Source organism: Brassica rapa, unplaced genomic scaffold (assembly GCF_000309985.2).
Source record: "Brassica rapa cultivar Chiifu-401-42 unplaced genomic scaffold, CAAS_Brap_v3.01 Scaffold0404, whole genome shotgun sequence".
Lineage (NCBI taxonomy): Eukaryota > Viridiplantae > Streptophyta > Magnoliopsida > Brassicales > Brassicaceae > Brassica > Brassica rapa.
In genome coordinates, this window is record NW_022610346.1 from 65,521 (window position 1) to 71,437 (window position 5,917).

The window sequence follows — 5,917 nt, forward strand, 5'->3', positions numbered from 1 at the left end:
TTGTCATTGGAGTGGCTTGATCAATCTCCAAATGCTTCAAGATACCTTTGATCCACACCAGCTCATTGGTAAGCTTCAGCATAGCTCTATACTCAGCTTCTGCACTTGAACAAGACACCACCTTCTGCTTCTTACTCTTCCATGTAACCAAGTTGCCTCCAATGAATGTGCAATAGCCTGTGGTTGATCTCCTGTCTGCTCTATCACCAGCCCAATCCGCATCACAGTATCCAACCACTTCAGTGCTCCCATTGCAACCCATCCATACTCCTTGATCAGGTGAGCCATTGAGATACATCAAGATTCTCTCCACCATGCGCCAATGATGCTCCTTAGGCACTTGCATGTGTTGACTCACCTGATTCACAGCAAAACAAATGTCAGGCCTAGTTATGGTAAGGTAAATCAATTTGCCAACTAGCTTTCTATAGAGTTTAGGATCCTGATAAGGTTTGCTGTCTTCAATCTCCCCCTCTCGTGGGACTTTGTAGCCATCCTCCATAGGCATCCTTGCTGTCTTGCCTCCATAAGCACCTGCACCTTTCAAAAGATCAAGTGTATACTTCCTTTGGGACATGAACAAACCTTCCTTGGATCTACATATCTCAATTCCAAGAAAGTATTTCATTTCTCCCAAGTCTTTAATTTCAAACATGGATTTAAGGAACTCCTTGGTTGCTATGATACCTTCCTTATCACTTCCTGTGATAATGATATCATCAACATACACAAGGAGTGCAATCATACCTGAGGGAGTGGTGAGTGTGAAGAGGGTGTGGTCTAGTTCAGACTTCTTGAAGCCTCGGCCATTCAGAGTAGTACTCAGCTTGTTGTACCAAGCTCTTGGTGATTGCTTCAGTCCATAGATAGCTTTCTTCAGTCTCAACACATTCCCTCTCTTCACTAAGTGTTCCAAGCCTGGAGGTGGATGCATATACACTTCATCCTCCAGCTCTCCTTGTAGGAATGCATTCTTCACATCCATTTGCCATAAGCCCCATCCAAGGTTCACAGCTAAGCTTAAGACAATCCGGATTGTGTGTAGTTTAGCTACTGGTGCAAAGGTCTCAATGTAATCTTCTCCATAAGTTTGAGTAAAGCCTCTTGCAACCAGTCTTGACTTCTTCCTCTCCACCTTTCCATCAGCCTTATACTTGATTGTGAAGATCCATCTACTAGTCACAGCCTTCTTCCCTTTTGGTAATTCACTCTCATACCATGTATCATTCTTGATCATAGCTCCTGCCTCAGCTCCAACTGATTCCTTCATTCTTTATCCATCATTGCCTCTTCATAGCTTCTTGGTATGTAGTTCTCATCCAAGTTTACCATAAAAGCACAATGTTCTTCAGGGTATTGAGCAAAGGAACACACAGCTTGAGAAGGATGCTCCACAGCTTGGGCATTGTAGTACACTCGCGTGTTTACCCAACTAGAAGGATCCTTTCTCAGCCTTGTGCTTCTCCTCAATACTGGTTGGTTCTGAACCTGCTCCTCTTGGACACTCGGTTCTGGTGCTTCAGCCTGAGCTTCTCCTTCTCCCTGGCTTTGATCACCTTGATTGTGAGAGCCTGAAACACTCTCTTCTTCTTCTTCACTCAAGCCGGTTCCATCCTGACCATCTTCTTGAGTTTCAGATTCCCTGCCCCCCTCACGATCAAGGTGAGGTGACTGATTGGCTTCAACAGGGGCAGGAGAACTCTCATGTTGGTTCCTCCGCCCCACATTTGGATCCTGGTTCATCTTGATACCTAGACCTTCCAAAATCAGTCTTAAAGCGCCTGCCTTATCTGATGTTAAATCCTTTAACTCCTCTTGATTCCTTTCTTCATAGTATCCTCTTGCTTCTATGAACTTCACATCTCTAGAGATCAGGACTCTTCTAGTTGCTGGATCATAGCACTTATATCCCTTTTGTGTTGTTGAGTAGCCAATGAACATAGCCTTAGTGCTCCTTGCATCTAACTTGTTTCTCAACTCTCCTGGTACCAACACAAAGCATAAACATCCAAATACTCTCAAGTAATCCACTGATGGCTTGTGCTTGTTCAGAACTTCAAATGGTGCTTGATCCTTCAACACCTTTGTGGGAATCCTGTTGATCAAATAACAAGCAGTAGCCACAGCATCACTCCAAAACCTCTTTGGAACGTTTGCTTGGAACATCAGGGACCTAGCAACCTCCATCAGGTGTCGGTTCTTCCTCTCAGCTACCCCATTCTGTTGTGGAGTATAAGGACAGCTTGTTTGATGCAAGATCCCATGATGCTCTAGATGACTTTTGAACGCATAGCTTGTGTACTCCCCTCCATTATCTGATCTAAGAATTTTAATCTTGGCATTATAATGGTTAGTCACATAAGCTTGAAAGTTCTTAAATGCATCTATCACTCTATCTTTTGATGGGATTAAAGTTAACCAGGTGTATTTGGATTTTTCATCAATGAATGTGACAAAGTATTTATGATTGTCTCTAGATATGCAAGGTGCAGTCCAAACATCAGAATGAATAAGATCAAAGCACTTATCATAAACACTAGTAGAGTTTGGAAACACAGTTTTACAATGCTTGCCTAAAATGCAAGCTTCACAATCCTTATTCTCAAATAAAACACCTGGTAACATCAAGTTCAAAGCTCTACCATGAGGGTGTCCTAATCTAGCATGCCACAAAGCATTTTTATTTAAACTAGAAGCAGTAGTAAAAGAGCAATTGTAATTGGAAACAGGATCAAGTTCTTCAAGCAAATACAACTCTCCTTTAGTGATTCCTTTTCCAATCAAGTGGCTGCTCTCAATATCCTGAAACTTTACATCATTAGGACTGAATATAACATTGCAATTCAAATCAGTTGTGCATTTCTTAACAGATAGCAAGTTAGATGTAAATTCAGGCATGTAGAAAGTTCTAGTGTTCTTATCAAACAACTTCAAGTTCCCTATTCCTCTAATAGGGATCTTGTCCCCATTTGCAATCATAACATGTCCACTAGTTGGTTCTATATCTTTAATCAGGCTTGTATCACTAATCATGTGATGAGATGCACCTGAATCAACAATTAATGGCTTAGTTATACTGCTAGCATTATGACAAAGGTTCAAAGGTGATCTAAATGCATTTAGTTCATGATTCATCCTAGCATTTCTAGCAAAGGTGTGCTCATGTCTAGCCTGTTCATTGTTTTTAACTCTATCTATCCTAGCAATATCAGCAACACAATGAGATGTTTCTATAGTCTTAGCTATCATGGATGCACCAAAGGAGTACCCATAAGTGTTACCATTCTCCTTGAGCATTTTGATGAGAGCATCCATCTCGGATCTCCTGATGAAGTCCTGATCATTGCCACGGCTGTTAGGAGCTCCTGAGTATGTCACCAGTGCCTTGCCATTACCCTCACACCCCTCTCCTTCAGCTCCACGGCTAGATGATCCGGCTCCACTTGTTCCCTCAGAAGCATGAGCTCTTGCCTCCCTTTCCTTCATGAACTTCGCCGGCTTCAGATGAGGATGAAGTATCCAGCACTGGCTCTTCTTGTGTCCATGCTTCTTGCAGTGATCACAATTGCCATTGAACTTCCTATCCTCATACTTGCCGTGTGCTGCTCTGTTGGCTTGTGGTATCTCCTCATGATCAGTTTGCGCAGCATTGGCTAGAGACAAGTCTCCTTTGCCACCAAACAAGCCAATGGAGCCTTGCTCCTTTTGTATCTGAGCACACGCATCCTCCAGGTCTGGAAGCTTCTCAGCCCTCAACATATGCTGAATCAACCCACTGTAGCTTGGATTCAATGTAAGCAGCAACCCAAAGACCTTGTCTTGCTCTCTCCTTTCATTGAGCAGCTCCGGATCAGTTGTGCTAGGCCTCAGCATCTCCAGCTCTGACCAGAGTGTCCGGAACCTCCCCAAATGCTTAGTGAACTCCATGTCCTCCTGAGTTAGATCATTCAAAGCTTTCTTCACTTCAAAGACCCGGCTGAGGTTAGAGGTGTTTCCATACACCTTCTTCAGTGTTTCCCACAGCTCCTTGGCTGTCTCACAATAGCTGTAAGCATCTAGAATGGCCGGCTCCAACGAGCTATGAAGAGCAGACATCACCATCATGTCCTCTTGTTGCCACTTCTCAGCTTCAGCTTCCGAGACACTCTCCTTGTCTCCTCCTTGAGTAATGAGCTTTGGAGCCTCACCAGATGTGATGTGCTTCCATAAACCCTTACTTCCCACAGCAGTCTTCACCATCCTTGACCATACTAGGTAGTTACTTCCCTTGAAAGTCACAGCAACCTTCATCTTGGAACCACTCTCCATCTTCAACAGTTTCACTTCAATAACTTGTAAAAGACTTGATCTTGAGACTCAGAACTACAACACCAGCTCAAACCTTCCGTGCCTTGTCTTTACTCTTCAAAGAACCCTCAAAAAGTTAGATAAGACTTCCGGAATGAAGATGTAGCTCCCGGGATGCAGCTTCTTCCAAGAACACTCACACCACTCTCACTTGATCTCTCAAAGTTTCAAGTTTGAATCTTCAAGAGAAAAACGCCAAGAACTCAGATTGAAATCAACCTGGCTCTGATACCATATCACTTTTGAGTGATGAAAAAGATAATCTGAGTTTAGATAGGAATAGAGAAGAGATTAGAGTAGATTTAAGAGATTAAGAGACTAATGGAGAATCATTGTCAAATGTGTAGAGAGATTGATTTGTTTAGAACTGTCTACCTTGTATTAATCATGAGTGTCAACAATATATAGTGAGGCTACAATAGGTTAAGGGTTTCGCAAATGGTCACTATTGTAAGGGATAAGAAGTTGCTTTAATTTAAACTCTCCAATAAGCTTCTCCTTTGTGATAAAGCACCTTTAGCCTTATCCAGCTCTTGACAGCCTGGCTAAGCTCTTCCTTATCCTCTCCAAACGGTCACACTCGCCAGTAGTTACCCCAAGTAACTTCTCCTTTCACTCCTAAGTTACTTGATCATGGTAACTTCAATCTGGTCGAGGTGTGGGTGACTTTAACCTGTACGGCCTGTACGGTCAGTACGGATGGTACGGCTTGGGTCGACTCCAACTCTCCCATCTCCTTCCCTTTACTCCATCTTAGCCTCCTTATCTCATGACTTCATATTAACACTTCTTGCAGTGATCACAACTCCCATTGAACCTCCTTTCCTCAAACTTCCCATGCGCAGCCGCAGCCTTGTTTGCTTGTGGAGCTTCACTACCTTCCTCTTGAGTTGCTTGGCTTGCAAGGGAAAGGTCTCCTTTCTTTGCAAACAACCCAATGGAGCCTTGCTCCTTCTGAATCCGCGCACACACATCCTCAAGATCAGGTAGAGTGTCTTCTCTAAGTAGGTGCTGGATGAGACCGTTGTAAGCCGGGTTCAGCGTGAGGAGTAGCCCAAAGACCTTGTCTTTCTCTCTCCTCTTGTTAAGCTCATCAGCATCCGTTGTGCTTGGCCTAAGCATCTCCATCTCGGACCAGAGACTCCTGAATCTCCCTAGATGCTTGGTGAACTCCATGTCTTCTTGTACAAGGTTGTTAATGGCTTGCTTCACTTCAAACACTCGGCTTAGGTTTGACGTGTTTCCATACACCTTCTTCAAAGTATCCCACAGCTCTTTAGCAGACTCACAGTAGCTGTATGCATCCAGAATAGCCGGCTCAAGTGACGCATGAAGCACAGACATCACCAGCATGTCCTCTTGATGCCACTTCTCTTCCGCCTTGCTTGCAGCCTCACCATCATCCTCTCCTTGAGTGATGAGTTTTGGAGCTTCTCCGGGGGTGATGTGCTTCCACAACCCCTTGCTTCCCACCGTGGTTCTCACCATCCGAGACCACACCAAGTAGTTGGTTCCCTTGAAACACACAGCTACCTTCATGTTCATGTTCATCCCACTCTCCATGTTGAAT